Source organism: Aethalodelphis obliquidens, unplaced genomic scaffold, assembly GCF_003676395.1.
Source record: "Aethalodelphis obliquidens isolate GAN/ISIS:26980383/991018 unplaced genomic scaffold, ASM367639v1 scaffold68, whole genome shotgun sequence".
NCBI classification, from domain to species: domain Eukaryota; kingdom Metazoa; phylum Chordata; class Mammalia; order Artiodactyla; family Delphinidae; genus Aethalodelphis; species Aethalodelphis obliquidens.
In genome coordinates, this window is record NW_020838012.1 from 3,329,200 (window position 1) to 3,348,718 (window position 19,519).

The following is a 19,519-nucleotide window of genomic DNA, read 5'->3' on the forward strand; positions in this document are numbered from 1 at the left end:
GGGAATTCTACTCAGTGCTCTGTGGTGACCTGAATGGGAAGGAAATCCAAAAGGGAGGGGATATGTGTATACATATGGCTGGTTCACTTTGCTGTGCAGTAGGAGCTAGCGCAACACTGTAAAGCAACTATACTCCAATTTAAAAAATTTTTTGAAAAAATAAATAAATAAAAACAAAATGATTAACAAGCAGGACTTAATTAACAGAACCTTACATCCAATTACTAGAAAATAAACATTCTTCTAAGTATACATGAGACATACAGAAAAATAATACACACACTGGGAGATAATGAAAATGTCACTAAATTTCAAAGAATATGTATCATACTGTTCCCAGGCTCTGATCAAAATGCAATTAAGTTAAAAATCAATAATGAAAGATAAATTTTTAAAATACAAATAGAAAATAATAACACTTCTAAATATTTCATGAGTCATCAGAAACCACATTGGAAATTTTTCTAAAAATACTAAAAACTAAATGATAAAAATACCACATACAAACATTTTTGGAATACAGTAAAAGTTATACTTAGAGGCAAATCTATAGCCTTAATGACTTATACTAGGAAAAGAAGAAAGGTTGAAAATGAATGAGTTGACAGGCCAGTCTGTTAAGTTAGAAGATAATCACGAGTAAATCCAAAGAATGTAGGAGATAATAAAGAACAGAAACTAATGAAGTAGAAAAAAGGTAACAGAAAGGATCAACAAAATCATAGTTCTTAGAAAACACTAAAACAAATAAATGCCTGGCAAGACTGAAGAAGGGTAAATAAAATGAAACAACATAAAGAGTCCCCCAAAAGACCAAGTATCTAAGGACATACTCAGGTAACAGATGTAGCAATGCAGATCTGTGGGAAAGGAGGGACAATTAAATGGTCCTAATATTATCAATATGGAAAGAATTAAACTGGATCTCTACCTCACATACAAAATCAATTCAAGATGGACTAGTGATATTATATGAAAGGCAAACTTTAAAACTTTAAGAAATTACAGCAGAAAACTGTTGTTTTGTGTCCTCCCAGAAGGAAAGATTTCTTAAACAAGCATACTAACCAAAGAAGAAAAGAATAAGTATTTTAACTATGTGGAAACTGAGAACTTCTGTTTACCATAAAACATCATTAAAAAAAAAAAAAACCTAAAAGACAAGCCACAAACTGGGAGATATTTACAAAACTTAAAACTGATTAAAGATTATTATTTAAACTATTTAAGAACCTCAAAAAAACACAAAAAATAAAAACACAGGAAGCAAATGGGCAAAAAAACCTGAACAGAAATTTTATACACAGGAAACTTGTTTGGTCAATAAGTATTTTAAAAGATATAGAATCTCATTATTCATCAGAGAAATACTAGCTAAGACCACATGAGATGTTATTTTCAAACTCACTAGAATGGTAATAACTAGGAGTTTTGACAGTACCAAATAACAGCAAAAAAAAAAAAAAAAAAAATGGAGCAGTGGCTCCAAAAATGGCTCTTACACATTGCTACTAGGTGTTTAAATTGGTAAAGTCCTGCTGGTAGGTGTTAAATTTGGTAAAATTGTTGGAAAACAATTTGGCATTATTATGTAAAGTTGAACATTTGCATGTCCTTCAATAAGCAATTCTAGATACATACTATAAAAATTTTTGTACTTGTGTGCCAAGTATAAGCATTCTTCATAATAACAACAACAACAAAAATGCTCAAATGTCCACTGGTAGAACCATGGTTAAAAGAATTAGGCTAACACACAATGGAAAAGTAGTGAGAATGAATGAACTATAGCTGTAAGCAACAACATGAATGTATCTTAGAAACACAATAGTAAATGAAAAAAGACAAACAGGAGTTCTAGGTATTAACATCTTCCTCTCACTTAGTCCCACCCTCCAAGATTTAACGTTCTACGTTCTACATTGAGCATCAAGAAATGCTTCCAACTCCTAATGACAAAGAAGAAAGAAATGTATTCTTCTGGCGGTTATCATGGCCTCATCTTTTGCTATGCATTTATTTTGAAAATGCCATGATTCCATGATTGAAAAAAAATCCAGAAACATGGGGGCATTGTGGATCCTGAGTCTCAAAAGCTTATACTATCAATAAACAATTGAATGAAGCCCACTGAAGAACTGCTGAGGTCCAAAGGGCAACCAAATGACAAGCTGTGACTCCTCCAAGGAGTACACCATCAATCTAACCGAAACACTTCTGCCAAACTCAAGAAATTAGTGTGTGGAAATATACCTGCTACACTCTGAATAAGGAGCTTTCTTTCATATATGGTACAACAATACCCACACAGTACAAAAATAAGTCTCCATGATTATTTTCTTGTCATAAATTTGAATATGCATTCTGAGATTTTTCTATTATTCTTTTATGATGGTTGAATGTTTTCTTTGAAATGTATAAAGATTTATAGACATTTCTCTATAATAAAATACCATTTGTGCAAGCTTTAAAAAGACTCTAAACAAAACATTAAACTCAAAACAAAGAACTGTATTTGTGGTAATACTACTTTTAAAAAAGAAATTAAAAAAAAAATTCAAAATAGCAGTTACTTCAGGGGCTGGGGAAAGACAGGAATATGGGGTTACAGAGGTACTCACAGGTAGCTCTTTAACTGTGTTAGTACTGACCTAGTTCTAAGTCGAATGGTTGGTTCCCAAATGTTTGTTTCTATTATTAAATTCCATATGTTACATATAATCTGGAATTGGCATGTTCAAATTACAGAATTTTTAAAAATGTAAAGAATGCATGGAAGGCAAGGAAGTAGACACAGGAAAGTGTAGAGCACTAATTCATCAAATGTGGTGGTAAGGGAGTATGTCTGCAGCCTAAGAAAAAGAAAGAAAAGCTAGAGCTTTCATACAGATGATGTGTAATTAGTCTTCCACGAAAAAGGCACTTCTTCCTCTGAACAGTAAATGATGGACCTAAGGATAAGTGAATATAAGAATTCATTTGGAGGTAGATTAAAAGAAAATTGAGGGACTTTATTAGTGAATTAGACAGAAAGGTAATTGCTGAGGTTGAGAATAAGGTACATAAAAAGAATTGTAAAGTTTAAAATGCTGTGCAGACTGGGAAGATGCCAACTAGGCAGAAGACTGTTCGCTCTAACAGCTTAAAACTTTTTCTGTATCCAGATTCTCACCTTCAAGCTACTTCTCCCTTTGTCTTATATAAACCAGCCCTCAGACTCAAGAGTGCATGCCTCCAGTCACCAATAACTGCAAATTTAAACTGCAAATGATAAAGATCCTTCAAAAATGGTGCTATTTTGCCTTAAAAGGGAAGATACACAGCAAACAAAATCATCTACTTCAACATGCAATTAGTTCTCACACTTCATTTAATAACAAAGATGTTACGGCACTTAAAATACATGTAATGTACTGTTACATACATTCTTTTTTTAATGTGATAATTTTTTATTGAAGTATAGTTGATGTACAATATTATATGTTACAGGTGTACAGTGTAGTGACTCATAATTTTTAAAGATTATACTCCATTTATAGTTATCATAAAATATTGGCTGTATTCCCAGTTTGTACAAATATATCCTTGTAGCTTATTTTATACATAATAGTTTATACCTCTTAATCAATCCCCTGCCCCTACATTGCCCCTCCCCCTTCCCTCTTAACAACAGTAACCACTAGTTTGTTCTCTATGAGTCTGTTTCTTTTTTGTTATACTCACTAGTTTGTTGTATTTTTTAATTCCACATATAAGTGATATCATACAGCATGTCTTTCTCTGTCTGACTTATTTCACTTAGCATATTACCCTCCAAGTCCATCCGCTGCTACAAATGGCAAAATTTCATTTTTTTTTATAGCTGCATAAAATATTCCACTGTATTTATATGCCATATCTTCTTTTTTTTTTTTGCGGTACATGGGCCTCTCACTGTTGTGGCCTCTCCCGTTGCGGAGCACAGGCTCCGGACGCGCAGGATCAGCGGCCAAGGCTCACGGGCTCAGCCACTCCGCAGCATGTGGGATCTTCCCGGACCAGGGCACGAACCCGTGTCCCCTGCATCGGCAGGTGGACTCTCAACCACTGCGCCACCAGGGAAGCCCTATGCCATATCTTCTTAATCCACTCATCTGCTGATGGACACTTAGGTTGCTTCCATATCTATATATTCTTTTATCTGAGCATTATAATAACACTATATGAGTAGGGAGGTACTATTTCCATCTTATAGATGAGGAAACTGTGGCTCAGAAGTGTTAAAGATCTATAACCATATTTTTTATGACAATGTATTTCTCAGTCTACATAGGTATAATTAAGTGTCAGCATGTATGGAGTTTAACTCCTAAATACAGTCTTAGTTAAATAAAGTTGTTAATCACTTACTTTGTACCAGGAACTGTTCTAGATACTGGAGACAGAAAGATGAGTAAGACACGATTCCTTCTTTCAAGGAGCTCATAGTCTAGTGAGGAGACAACCTATAAACAAATAAACAGCTTTCAGTGTGACAGTTACTAAAATAGATGCAAAATGTCAACTAGTACATCTGAGGTTCACAAGAGAAATGGATAATCCAACCTACAGGAATCAGGAAAAGGTTCACAGATAAGGTAACATTTGAATGAACTGTGTCTTAAAGTATAATTCTTCAAGAAAGAATTATGGAAAGTATGGCGCGCTGGAGAACTGTTGGTAAGGTTGGTGCAAAGTGATGAGGCCAACAGGCAAACGGTAATCTAAACTGTATAGGATCCTATGGGATAGTTCATATGGTATCTAAAGTATACCAAGCACAGTAGTTTAAAGCTTATCCTGAAGGTAACTGATAGACACTGATAGGTTTCCACAGCAAGAACCGCATTTTAGAAGAATAACTTTGGTAGCAAGGGTCTAGATTTAAAATAATCAGTTTAGGGCCTCCCTGGTGGCGCAGTGGTAGAGAGTGCACCTGCCGATGCAAGGGACACGGGTTTGTGCCCCGGTCCGGGAAGATCCCACATGCTGCGGAGCAGCTGGGCCCGTGAGCCATGGCCGCTGAGCCTGCGCGTCCGGAGCCTGTGCTCCGCAACGGGAGAGACCACAACAGTAAGAGGCTCGCGTACAGAAAAAAAAAAAAAAAAATTCAGTTTATCTGAACCAGAGCACTGGTAATGTGAAGGAAAAAACTCAGCATATGTATAAGATCTCTGACAGATGATTATGGGATAGCTGAGGCTTAGAAAGAAGAAGGATTCTGAACAACCAAAATTTCCCACTTCACTATCTGGGTGGGTGATGGAGCCATAACCAGGATAGGGAACAGAAGTGAAGCAAATTGTAGGAGACAATATGGCTCAAAGTTTTCAAGAGCCAATTCTGCAGTTAGACTACTTGAATTTCATTTCCAATTCTGCCACTTAACAGCTGTGTGACCAAGTGTGACAAAAGAAAAAACAAAGCCTGAGTTTTAACAAACTTTGAAGTGAATTGGTTATTCATCCAAATGAATTTAGGTCATAACCTATGCCCAGAGGATATGGCCAGTTATATGTAAGCTGATTATGTCCAGCTCAACCCTTTAAAAATGCCACAAAGTTGAATATGGGTTCATTATTATTCAACTGCAAAGAACAGAGTAAGAGTCCTGAATGTAGATAATAAAATACATTTCCAGTCCTCCAAGGTTACAGACCTATCAACTCCTCACTTAGAAGGTACATCTTAATTGTCTGCTTACTTCATGATGTCATTCTTAAGTCAGAAGCAAAATTTTAAAAAAAATATCAAAAGATCTGATCCATTTTGCATACTATGCATAGCATTAAAGACTGGAAAAGACAGAGAAATATCATCATATATCTATCTGCCTGGATCAATTAATAAACATACTGACTGCCTAGTCTGTAAAGTGGGTATGGCAAGGACACAAAAATGGTACAAGACAAAGCCCCCGTTTCCATACGGGTACTCTAGTTTTAAAGATGATATTAATACACAGGTAACATCTCAGTAACAAGACAGGATGGTACATACCAGTTGCTAAAGAAGTTTAGTCCAATGAATGTGGAACTTGAAAGGTTAGAAAGCCTCCATTTAGACAACAGCACAAAATTTAAAATTCAGTGAGTGTGGCAAAGATAAAGATAGATGAACAAAGCCTCCCTCTCCCTAAAATATCCAAGATTCAACAACTCTAAAGCAGAAAATAAGTATTTCATAAAATCATAAACTAGGGACTTCCCTGGTGGTCCAGTGGTTAAGAGTCCACCTTCCAATGCAGGGGACGTGGGTTTGATCCCTGGTCGGGGAACTAAGATCCCACATGCTACGGGGCAACCAAGCCCGCAATGCCACAACTATTGAGCCCGCCCACTCTAGAGCCCGTGTGCCACAACTAGCGAGCCCCCACGCTCTGCAGCCCGCGTGCCACAACTAGAGAGAAGCCCACGCACTGCAACAAAGAGCCTGCTCACCATAACGAAGATCCCGCGTGCCTCAACTAAGATCCGACGTAGCCAAAAAAAAAAAAAACAGTACCAAAAACTTACCCCTTGAAAAAAAATAAACTACAAAATAGGGGATTTAATTTTAAACAATAAAAGAATATTACTTCTATATAGAGATCATTTATAAAAATACACTGTTGATCATTTCAATGAATTTATAGAACAGGACAGTAAACAACTCATCCTGATTTGCACAGGACCATCTAGGTTTTGAGTTCTGCTTCTTGGGAACCTCTCATTTCTGGGCACGCCGAGATCTTTTACTAAGGGTAACCTTAGTAAACGATGTAATGGCTCTAACTACATAGACAGCTTTTTGGATGTATCTCAAGGGTATTTTTCTAGTGGAATCCTGTTATAAAAAAGCATAATTCTGTTAGACTTTACAATTTCTGTATGACCTAAATATTCAGAAATGAAAAATCAATTTTATAGGGACTACTCATCATTAGGCCTCAATTTCACAACCCTGGGGACTACATGTAGGGAGAAGGGAAGAGGAAGGAGCAAAAACTTTCTCAATACCCAATGCCTTTAAACTTCAGAATTGTTTACTTTTACCAAACTCTCCAAATAATCACCACTCTGGTACCCTATGGATTTGAAGACACTTCCAACTTCCTGCGTAGCCTCCAAACACTGAGTCCAACTGTTCTTCCTCAGCTCATGCAGTCACCCTCACTCCAGTCTCCGCTTCTGTGCCAATACTGTATCTTGCGCACTTCCATTCCACTGACTAGCAGGGATGACCCCACGCTGGACTGGCAGGCGCTACTCTGCTCGGCATCTCCGAGCAGTTATCTCCAGCACTGCGCTCTCTCTTCAGATTCTGTCTGCCTTCAGTCCCCCCAGCTCTCCTCTGTCCTAGTAGCACCTAGTGGTGATACCATCCCTAGTTTATGCCTGCACAGCACTTCACAGTTCCAAATTTTCACATTCCCATCTCAAGGAAGTAGGCCAAGTACAACCATTTCAAATTTTAATACTGTAACATTAACATTATTTTTAATTCCTACTCTATCTCCCATGGAGCTTTTCTTACCAGGATCTCTCAACCACTGTGCCTCTTCCTCTACCTTCAAATAAACTTGGTGTTAAGGTCTCAATACATACTTTTAATTGTTTGGGATAGAAGCTAGGTGATTTCTTAAAAAGTTTACTTGTCCACACTGACCTCTCTGTATAAACTTCACTGATTAATCCTCTTAATACAAAACCTAGGAATTTTACCCTCCTGATAATTTACAAGTGCCACTGGGTGAAAAGGAATAACACTTTAAAACTGTGCCATTCCAGTGACTTGAAGAGCACTTGCATTACCTACCAGACAAAGGACAAATGAAGACAGGCATCCACAGGTACTTTTTATCCTCCAACTACAGTCTGGGTGTTTATTTTCATGTGAAAATGCCTATCTAGGGCTTCCCTGGTGGCACAGTGGTTGAGAGTCCGCCTGCCGATGCAGGGGACACGGGTTCATGCCCCGGTCTGAGAAGATCCCACATGCCACGGAGCGGCTGGGCCCATGAGCCATGGCCGCTGAGCCTGCGCATCCGGAGCCTGTGCTCTGCAACGGGAGAGGCCACAACAGTGAGAGGCCCGCGTACAGCAAAAAAAAAATGATATGAAAAATGCCTATCTAATCATAGGATCTAATAACCACAACTTTCTCTCTTCCATCTTTCTGCACTTTCAGTAAATTTCAAAGTTCCTTTTAGTGCACAATATATGTCAGTTTATGGGAAGAACACAGGAAGTATTTTTTATGAGGAAAATGTATTTATCTTCAAAATGCCAAATTTCCTGTCAGTATTAATATCCAACTCTTATTATTTATCCCCACCCATTTTCGGATTTTCAACCAGAGGAGGTAAATAAATATATTAATTTTCCCCAAGCCTTCTGGTTCCGTTTTCAATCATCTTCCAATTTTTACCTGTACTTTTCCAGCAACACAAATCTAGGCCTCTTTCCTTGACTTTTCTTTTTCAGCTGTATCTCATATCTCCCCTTTTGCAAGTTCATTCTCTTCTTAGTCTTTACCTATCTCACTTTCTTGTGTCCAATGAGTTTATAATCAATCGTATTATTTTATTTTTAAGTGTTATTCCTCTCAAACAATTACATAGAAAGTCTGCTTTATAGTTAACTTGTCTCAAAATTTGCCTCTCATTAATGTATGTATCTGGGCTTCCCTGGTGGTGCAGTGGTTGAGAATCTGCCTGCCAATGCAGGGGACACGGGTTCGAGCCCTGGTCTGGAAAGATCCCACATGCTGCGGAGCAACTAGGCCCGTGAGCCACAACTACTGAGCCTGCGCATCTGCAGCCTGTGCTCCACAACAAGAGAGGCCGCGATAGTGAGAGGCCCGTGCATCGCAATAAAGAGTGGCTGGCCCCCACTCGCCACAACTAGATAAAGCCCTCGCACAGAAATGAAGACCTAACACAGCCAAAAATAAATAAATTAATTAAATAAGTAAAAAAAATATATATATATGTATCTGCTGCCACCTCAAGCTAATAAGCAAAATAATTTTACACTGAAATGCACCATACACATCACAATTTTAATTTTTTAAGCACTAAATCTTGATCCATCTATAGATTTCCTTTTAACTGCCAATTTTAACCATTTCCAAACTATGTGACCACCTTGCTCTCAAAATTGTTCTGTGTAATCAATCTGCTCTTAAACTATCAGTTACATAATTAAAACAAATTTCTTTTCCTTTCTCAAATCTACAAACATTTGTATTGTTACTGCATGCCCCTTGCTGTAACAGTCAAAAGCCTTGCTGAATTTAACCTTATGCCTCCTCAAATTATCATGGCACACACCCTTATACCCGCTGCCCATTAATTCCCTGCAATTTATTTCCTAGTTTATTTCCTGCAATTTATTTATTCACTAAAAATTCACATCCAATAGCTGGTCAAACTACTTACTCAGTTCTCTTCCTCATTCTCGTAAATTCTAACCAAGGTAATTCTTGATTCTGGGTACTTTAAATTCTATCTACTTCTTTGCCTTAAAACAGCTTTCCATCACAGTGAGGCTCCAGTCACAGCACAAAACACAATCAGAGCAACTTAACTTGCTCTGATTTTCCTATCAAGGTGTTTGCCCCCAATTAATAATAGTTACAATTACCTACCCAAGCAAAACTAACAACGCACCGTTTCAAATAAAACGTGTTTCATGTGAACGTCAAGCCAGCAAAATTTACAAGGTCTTCTTCCATACAGAATGCAAATTCCTTCCCAGAAAAGCAATAAATAATTAATAATAGACTTTGGACAGAGGACTGGAGGCTAAGCTAGCAGTAACTACAACATACCAAAGTAAAGGCCAGTCCGGAGATCAAATATCAAAGATACTTCTATTCTGAGCTGACAGAAGTACTGGTTTTTGCTCTTTTCCACGTCAGAGGTTGGCAGATTTAAAAAAATTAATTTACTGCAAAGTGAATATAAAACTCTCAATATCTAGTAATGTTAGAAATTAAAGAAACCCAAGTCAGATCCTGTCAACAAGTAAGCTTTTGCTTATAGAAGATCTGCAGCCTGGCTGACAGGTGGGGTGGGGGTAGAAACAAATAATTGAAAAGAAGAAACCATCATGTGCCAGAGTCCAGTGTGAATCTGGATTTGAACTTCTGCTCCCACATTTACTAAGAGGCAGCATAACAGTGGTTGAGAGAGTAAATTCTGCAGCCAGACTGCCTGGGTTCAAATCCCAGTTCCACTACTGGCAAGCTCCTTTACCCCACAGTGCCTCAGGTTTTTTTGGTTTGTTTGTTGCTTTTTTTCTAATTTTATTTATTTTTTGGCTGCGTTGGGTCTTCATTGCCGCGCATGGGCTTTCTCTAGTTGGGCGAGCAGGGGGTTACTCTTTGTTGCAGATCACGGGCTCTAGGTGCATGGGCTTCCTTAGTTGCAGCACACAGGCTCAGTAGTTGTGGCGCACACGGGCTTAGTTGCTCCGTGGCATGTGGGATCGTCCTGGACCAGGGCTTGAACCCGTGTCCCCTGCATCGGCAGGCGGATTCTTAAGCACTGTGCCACCAGGGAAGTCCCAGTGCCTCAGTTTTTATATCTATAAAATGACAAAGACGGGCTTCCCTGGTGGCACAGTGGTTGAGAGTCTGCCTGCCGATGCAGGGGACACGGGTTCATGCCCGGGTCCAGGAAGATCCCACATGCCGCGGAGTGGCTGGGCCCGTGAGCCATGGCCACTAAGCCTGTGCGTCCAGAGCCTGTGCTCCACAATGGAACAGGCCACAACAGTGAGAGGCCCCCGTATCGCAAAAAAAAAAAAAAAAAAAAAAAAGACAAAGACAACAGTACCTACCTCACAGAGTTATTAAGAGAATTAAATGAGTTAATATTGACAAATCGCTAAGAAAACTCCCTGGCACACAAATGCTTGATAAATAAATTGACATGACCTTGGACAAGTAACTTAACCTCTCTCAGCAGCAGATGTCTTAGAAGAAATTAGTATCATATAAGCAGTTTGTGAATTATAAAGTGCTGTATAAATGCTAAATTATTAAGAATATAACATGAAAAAACAATATTAAATATGAGAATGAAAAATAAAGCATTTATAGAAAAACACAGTCTTACTATATTGCAATTTTATCAGCTAATTTTTCTGAATACGGAGGTTACTTAGAAACCTAACACTTCAACCTTCTGAGACACTCATGCCATCTACCTTATTTTAAATAATTTCTGATGGAGATTCTTATAAAAATATACTACATAACCCTGTCCTAGTATAAGTCTCTGAAAATGAAGTATACCCTCCTACTTTCCAAAGTGACCGACTACCTACACAACTTTCACCTCCTAAGATATACTCCCTCCCCACATTTATACCCTCTTCTTTTGGGCACCAAACAGACTTGGGGTTTGTGTATTATTAAAAAACAACAAGAAGACAAAACGAGAAATGGAAAGGGAAGGGAGGGGAAGGGAGGGGAGGGGAGGGGAGGGCAGGGGAGGGCAGGGGAGGGGAGGGCAGGAGAAGCAGAGATAAAAGCAGGGATAAAAGCAAGGGAGAGTACTTCTCAACATCCGCAACACAACCCTCTTCTCAAGCTTCGTAAATGCTCATCTAAACTACAGGCACATGGTCTCCCTGCTCCCACACCACATCCATCCTCTACCAGTGGTCGGAGTGGGCTTTCCAAAACAGTACGCGCCACAAAAACTGTTTCACACCCAATGTTCTCTCCTTTTAACTACAAGAAATCCAAACTCATACATGGCCCCACGTGACCTGCTGCCCCTACATTTCCTACCTCTCTCCTCCCCTCTTTTCTCTCTCACTGGCATTCCTGCCATCCCTAACCTGAATACCTTGTGCTGCTGAGAGACCTCTGTTTTCACTCTCCATCTGACAGTCCCTTGGCTACCTTCTCAGCCTTAGGGCTCCACTCAAGTATGACCCGTTCAGAAAGAATCTCTAGTCAGCCCAGGCACAGCCAAAGCCTCACTCCTTCAACTCTACCACCTCACCCTATTTTATCATTCTCAATGATTTACGTTCAGTTATCTTAACCTCTTACTTCTGTCTCCAACCCACGCCGACCTCCAAGGGCAGCGACTCCATCTTATTTATTCCCAGAACCCAGGCTAAAGCCTGGCCGAGGGAAGGCCCCCCAGAAGTATTACTGACTGACTGAAACAGACCTCAGAAAATAGATACTGGAGGTAAACGTAAGCAGAGTTCAAAAGTGAACTGCAAGAGTGAACTGAAGCCACCTGCTGCGACAGGTGGTCTTTCATCCAGAAAAGGCCTATTGCATACAATTAGCAGGGAAGAGCAGTACTGAAAGGCTGAACGGTAGAGGAGAACCATGCACAGGGTTGAAGAAAACTTCAAGAAAGAATTTCAAGGAAAAGAAGAGTGGCTAGGCCCACCAAGCACCCCAGCCAGATCAGTAAAAAGAGAAAACTGTTTACTGGACTGTATGGATGTTACCAGGCCTTTAGCAAGAGCAATTTTAATGGAGTGGTAGGGGCCCAGAGGCCAGAGGCTTCAGAAGTAAATTAACAGCCAGAAACCTCTGTTCAGATGTATGATTGTATAGGAAAAGAGATATAGCCTTAAAGGGAGGCGTACATAGGTTTGTTTTTGAAGACAGAAGAGACCCTGAACATGCTTTCAGGCAGCAAGCAGCTGACGTCACAGAAAAGACAATGATTACTACGACAAGATCTCTGAGAAGTCAGGATTGGTTGAGATTTAATGCAGAGGTACAGACATAGTTCTTACACTGAGACTAGAAAGAGAAAAGAATGAGTGAAAGTGCAGATATCTCTGACATTGTCTGGGAAGAAAGGTAAGGAGGTTTTACCTGCCAATTCCTTTGGTGAAGGAGGCATTGGGAATACAATGGTCAATAAACATAGACCAAATTCCCTGTTTCAACAGGGATGTGGTAGGTAAGGAATTCAAGGCAGACAGAGCAGAGACTTGGGCCCAGGTCAGTAGTAGCAGCACCAATCCCCACAGATGTGTGATTTTTTTTTTCCAACTCACCTTTATAGTTCACGTTTAGAAGCAAAGATATGTTAGAGCTGTTTAGAACATAGGATCCAGAAGAGAAAAAGGCATACTCTAGCTACTACCAAACTACTTCCGGTTATTCAGATGCATTACGTACACACACACTCTCTGCCACCTTCGTTCATTAAAATTCAGCTAGAGAAAATAAAATAACTGGTATTCTCCAAAAAAGCTCTTTACCCAAAGCTCACTAATGACACATATTTCTAATCCACTACCAGTTTTCCTCAACCTGGCTGCATGTCAGAATTACCTGGGGACTCCACCAGGGGCCCCAAGTGATTCTCACATACACATCTAGGCACCCATGACTTCCTACATGTTATTCCCACTGCTCATCTACCTAATTTCTAATCATCCCTAAAGATTCAGCTCAAGCAAACACAGCACTATAACCATGTTATTTCTTTATCTCCCCATTACACCAGAAATTTCTTTATTACTACTCATCTTTATAATTCCAGCCCCTAGCCCATTGCTCAGCCCTTACTATATACTTTAAAAATGTGTTAAATGAAGATTCACAATCAATAAAACATTTAACCTGTAGAAATGGTTAGAGTAGTTATGTTAAAAAAAATGTACCTATATAGCACAGAACTAAAACTTTAAAATATTATAAAGAAAATCCTATACAGGTGGGATAAACCATCTATACACTCTCCCATCTTTGCTTTGATAATTCTGAGCACCAAGTCCATGTCCACCTTACCAATGTGATTTTATCTCCACAGCCCACAGTAAAGGCTCAATACAAAAATGTCCAATACAAAAGTAAAGGATAAGTGTTACCTAAAATGTTCATTTGACTTATTAAATACTCAAATGTCCAACAGTATATATACAAGAGAAAAGCTCATTAAACTTGGACACTTTCTGTCCCTAACTAAATATTCAAAATAATTCAGAAGTCTTAAATTAATCCCCAAATTATATATCAATTGGACTCTCAAAGTCTGGGGGAAAGACAGCTACTTAGAACACGGTACAGATTTTCCCAATAGGAATGTTATAAATGGTGGTGAGATACCAAGACCAAGGCACAAAAGCCTACCAAACCCATTAAGAGCCAGACCACTGGTACTGTCCACAGAGGTGTTTCAGACCTTCCACAAATACATATTTGTGTGCATATGCAAAAATGAAAGCAAAATTCCAAAATAAATAGTTGACACTGAGAAAAAGTACCAAAAGCACTTTGCATGGTGCCTAATACATGGTAAATATGAGTATTTGCCGTAAGTTATAGTTGTTTTCTCCCAGAATCCCTGATTTCAAACTTCTGTGTTCATCAAAATAGCTTTATTTTTCTCACTGCATTCTAGACGATAAATTCCAAGCATGCAGGACAAATCCTGGCCATTGGCCATTGTATCCACCATGTCTCCCCCAAAGCCTGGCACACAGGAGTGTTTAATACTATTTAGATGATTATATTTGGATACTTGTTGTCAACGATTTGAATCTTAAAAACAACTAAGTAAACACAGGCTTAAAACCAAATAGTCTCATTTAGTTTTTAGGTGCTCTTTTAAATGAACTACGGTACTTCTCAAATTGATTTTTTTTTTCTTTTAAAACTACCATCAAAATGAAGGAAAAAAGTGTAAAAATTCAGGTAGAAAATATTCCTCCAAGAGTCACCAGCTTGGAAAACACTGCTCTAGATAACAGTCTCACTAAATGGCTGAATGAGACAGGGCATCTCAACTTCTTTGGGCCTTGGTAATCCTATTGATTAAGAAATGGAGGACAGAACATATTGATATTTTCTAGCTTAGAACTGCTTGACTATAAACACTGCATATTTCATGAAAACGTGAGAGTAACAACCATCCACAATCTTTGCATCAACCTAACTCACAACTGTTTCCAGTTTTGTACCATTATTTTCCTCCAATACAGATTTTTTTTTTTACAAAGTTGAAATCCTAGTGTACAAATCATTTTATTTTCTAACTCCCACCTCCCATTTACAGTAAGAACTGCTGAATACAAATCTGATTGAGCCCTTGGCCAACATCAGAGAACAATTTAATTTACGCTTGTAGTTTTTACAACATACCTTTGGCAACAATATTCTAGAAGGCCACAAGATGGTGATGTTGCTCCATAAAATGCACCTTTTAAAAATATAATCGAATAACTTAATACCAACTTTCCAAAAAATGAAATTAATAGTTTTCCTCCACTTCAAGTAAAGGATATAAAAAAATGCTTGTACTCTATTTAATAGAAAACATTAATGAGGAAGAAAATATATTCATCAAATTTAACAGCAACTGTTCTAATTTTCCAGCTAAACAGTTATGGTCCTTAAAAACAAAACAAAAACACAGGACTCTGGCACTATCACTGTGTCTTTTATCACAGGAATCTTTCCTTCCCTCTCTGCTCCATCCCCTTCCTTCCTCAGGTCATAAAAAAAAAAAAATTACATTTTTACTTATTCATTGACTTTTTCATAATTATTCTTAATTTAGAGAGATAATTCCTATTTCCCTGTTTTAAAAGAATTGATACTCAAATGTATTTCCATCAACAAAAGTAAACTATAGCAAAATGAAAATGAAATCATTTCTTTTCTAATTTGCTATAATTTCTCAATTTCTTATAATGTACAATATTATGTTTATAATGGCAAATTACCAAAGCTTTTCACGCAGAAAATGTTTGCAGTTGGTCATTTTCCCCATACCTTAGCAAGTATCAGTAGAAGGAAGGTTTCCCATTCCTGTGGTGCTTATATAATGTCAATTAAAAAGAAAAATCAAATAACAGCATCTTAAAACTTGAGCTCCAGACCTACAGAATCAACTTAAGTTAACATGTAAAAAGAGCTGCGTAAATACTCCCTAAGCAGAAGAATAAGATGACAGAGCGTAACTACCTGGGACTGGCAGCACTTACGTGTGGTGCCTAAGTGACACAGAAACATGGCTAATCTTAAACCTGGAATCTGAATCAGGTCTCTGACTCCAAAAATAGTAAAAATCACAGTGACCATTTATTTGGCTCCTATTATTTGCCCAAAAAAACTATCTCTAATGTTATCAATCACCCTTCAGAGTCATTATTTCTACTAACAGGTAAGAAAAATGAGGTTTCAGGAATGTAAGTAAATTGCCCAAGGTCACAAAACTGGTGAAAGTCAGGATTTTGAATCCAGATCTCCTGGGCTCAAAGCCAATGCTCTTTTCACTACATTTGCGCTACAAACACAGAATATAAAAAAGAAACGCTGAGCTAAACCCAAACCTTAAAATAAGCAGTTTGCTGTACCAATCTGATGTTCCCATTCTTTTATCACTTAAGCAACTTCAGAGTAGGGTGGTTTTGTGGGGCTTGTAAGCTAGGTCATTGAAAACGTTTTTCCTGAAGGTTGAGAAAGTAATCTAAAACAGCGAATGTGTAAAAGCATAAACACACTAACAATGAAGAAGGTAGGCTGCTCAGGCTGTGTTTAATAAATCATTTCCATGTATTCTGGGAAAAACATCCAGGGCAACATAACATTCTCACTCTGCAAAGATCAAATTTCATGTAATTACATCATGTAACATCTCATATTTCAAAATGACACAAACATTTCCATAAATAACCTGTCATTTGTTTCAAAGTGTGGTATTTAATATAATATGTGCTTACCAGACTTTTTTCCTTCAAATCCAAAAATTTTAAAGGTTTGGTATTCTTCAAATACACAGTATTTGCTACATCTCATGAAGGAGCAGAAAGCACAGAGTCTTTAATTAGAGCTGAAGATGAGGCTGAGAGCTGATTACGAGACTCACTGAGGGACACAAAGCTTCTTAATGTCAGGCCAAACCTGGGTCTGCTGACAAGGCCAGCACTCTTTTCTACACTGCACTGGTCACTAGGATAGCATGACCCAAAGTTACATTCGCCTCAAAACATGTTCTGACTGTTTCTAAATATATTAAGGCTTCTAATTTTCCAGCATTTAAGTAGCCATGGAGATTTGCTAACTCTTCAACTCCAAAGTGCCAATCCCTAGTGTGAGAAGAGCATGTTGGGTAATGTAAGAGAGTTGAACAAACCTAGGTCCAAACTTCAATTTTGCTATTCAGGTGTATTTAACCTCTCTGAGTCTGTTTTCTTACTGAGCAATGTAAATACCAACTCCATTTTGTGAAGGGGAAAAGAAGTGCTAACATCAACTCTAGGAAATCAGAACTATTTCTAGAATGGAATATAGAAAGTGCCCAATAACTGATAACTTCCTAACACCCTCCCATCACCGCCACCACCCCAGTCACACTCTCAATTACTCTGAGAAGCTCCAACATTTTTCTACCATACTTCCACAACAATACAGAGGACAGCAGGTTAAGAAGCACTTCCATCACATGCCCATGCTGCAAAGTGATACAAAGCAAACTTCCACATCCACAGTAAGAATCAGATGAAAATCACATTTAGGATTAAAGACCTAAATGTAAGGCCAGACACTATAAAACTCTTAGAAGAAAACATAGGCAGAACACTCTATGACATAAATCACAGCAAGATCCTTTTTGACCCACCTCCTAGAGAAATGGAAATAAAAACATAAATAAACAAATGGGACGTAATGAAACTTAAATCTTTTGCACAGCAAAGGAAACCATAAACAAGATGAAAAGACAACCCTCAGAATGGGAGAAAATATTTGCAAATGAAACAACTGACAAAGGATTAATCTCCAAAATTTACAAGCAGCTCATGCAGCTCAGTATCAAAAAAACAACCCAATCCAAAAATGAGCAGAAGACCTAAATAGACATTTCTCCAGAGACGATATACAGACTGCCAACAAACACATGAAAGGATGCTCAACATCACTAATCATTAGAGAAATGCATATCAAAACTACAATGATGTATCACCTCACACCAGTCAGAATGGCCATCATCAAAAAATCTACAAATAATAAATGCTGGAGAGGGTGTGGAGAAAAGGGAACCCTCTTGCACTGTTGCTGGGAATGTAAATTGATCCGGCCACTATGGAGAACAGTATGGAGGTTCCTTAAAAAACTAAAAATAGAACTACCATATGACCCAGCAATCCCACTCCTGGGCATATACCCTGAGAAAACCATAATTCAAAAAGAGTCATGTACCACAATGTTCACTGCAGCACTATTTACAATAGTCAGAACATGGAAGCAACCTAAGTGTCCATCAACACATGAATGGATAAAGAAGATGTGGCACATGTATACAATGGAATATTACTCAGCCATAAAAAGAAACAAAATTGAGTTATCTGTAGTGAGGTGGATGGACCTAGAGACTGTCATACAGAGTGAAGTAAGTCAGAAAGAGAAAAATAAATACCATATGCTAACACATATATATGGAACCTAAAAAAAAAAAAAAGGTTCTGAAGAACCTAGGGGCAGGACAGGAATAAAGACACAGACGTAGAGAATGGACTTGAGGACGTGGGGAGGGGGAAGCGTAAGCTGGGACGAAGTGAGAGAGTGGCATGGACATATATACACTACCAAACGTAAAACAGATACCTAGTGGGAAGCAGCTGGATGGCACGGTGAGATCAGCTCAGTGCTTTGTGACCACCTAGAGGGGTGCGATAGGGAGGGTGAGAGGGAGGGAGACGCAAGAGGGAAGAGATATGGGGATATATGTATATCTATAGCTGATTCACTTTGTTATAAAGCAGAAACTAACACACCACTGTAAAGCAATTATACTCTAATAAAGATGTTAAAAAATTACATTTTAACACTTGAGAGGAGTATAGTACTGCTAAATTCTTTGTTGTAAATACACAATTTCAAGATATTTTAAAGCTACTCCAGTAACAGAACACAATATTAATTTACTATTTACAAATACTCTTCCTAAGCATTTTAAAGCAGGCTGCTAAGTATGAACTTTCAGATATCCTCATTCTTAGAGGAAAATATTAGAATCCAAAATACACAGAAACCTTCCAAAATGAGATAATCAGTTAAACAGCTAAGACTTTATTCCTAGAATGTAATTCTTCTCAAGTTTAAAACACAGGGACACAATCCACAAATCCAAAACTCCAAAAACTATACAAACTTAAAGCTCCTTCTTAACTCATACGGTGACAAAAACTGAACTGACCTGAACTCATTTGGCAGCAGCATCTGAACAGATGTGTGACTATTTACTGTCCTTATTTATCCATAATTAAACAATTGCCAAGGAAAGTACAGAGTGCTGCCCTAAGACTTCATTGGGGTTTTATGTAACACAAAATGTGGAGTGTATTACGTTTCTAAAATTTTAAAAAAGAATTATTTCTGTAACACATCTGACACCAAAAACAAGGTCTTATAAACCCATCCTAATGACTATTTACTCAATACTAAGTGTTAGGTTTAAGCCGTGCAATAAATCTATGAATAGGTATTATTATTACCACTTTACATGTGAATATCCACTTTA

General features: G+C 38.1%; 1 protein-coding gene across 4 annotated transcripts in view; it reads right to left on the reverse strand.

The window, feature by feature from the left end:
• The window catches only part of WWP1 (WW domain containing E3 ubiquitin protein ligase 1), a 112,515-nt gene that overhangs the window by 84,375 nt on the left and 8,621 nt on the right, over window positions 1-19,519 (reverse strand). For 3 of the 4 annotated variants that reach the window (XM_027089767.1, XM_027089766.1, XM_027089768.1), the window contains one exon: window positions 4,390-4,484. The gene's annotated coding sequence lies outside the window, so the exon portion shown is untranslated. Of the gene's footprint in view, window positions 1-4,389; window positions 4,485-19,519 lie in introns of those variants that run through there. The other variant, XM_027089769.1, reaches the window with a different exon arrangement.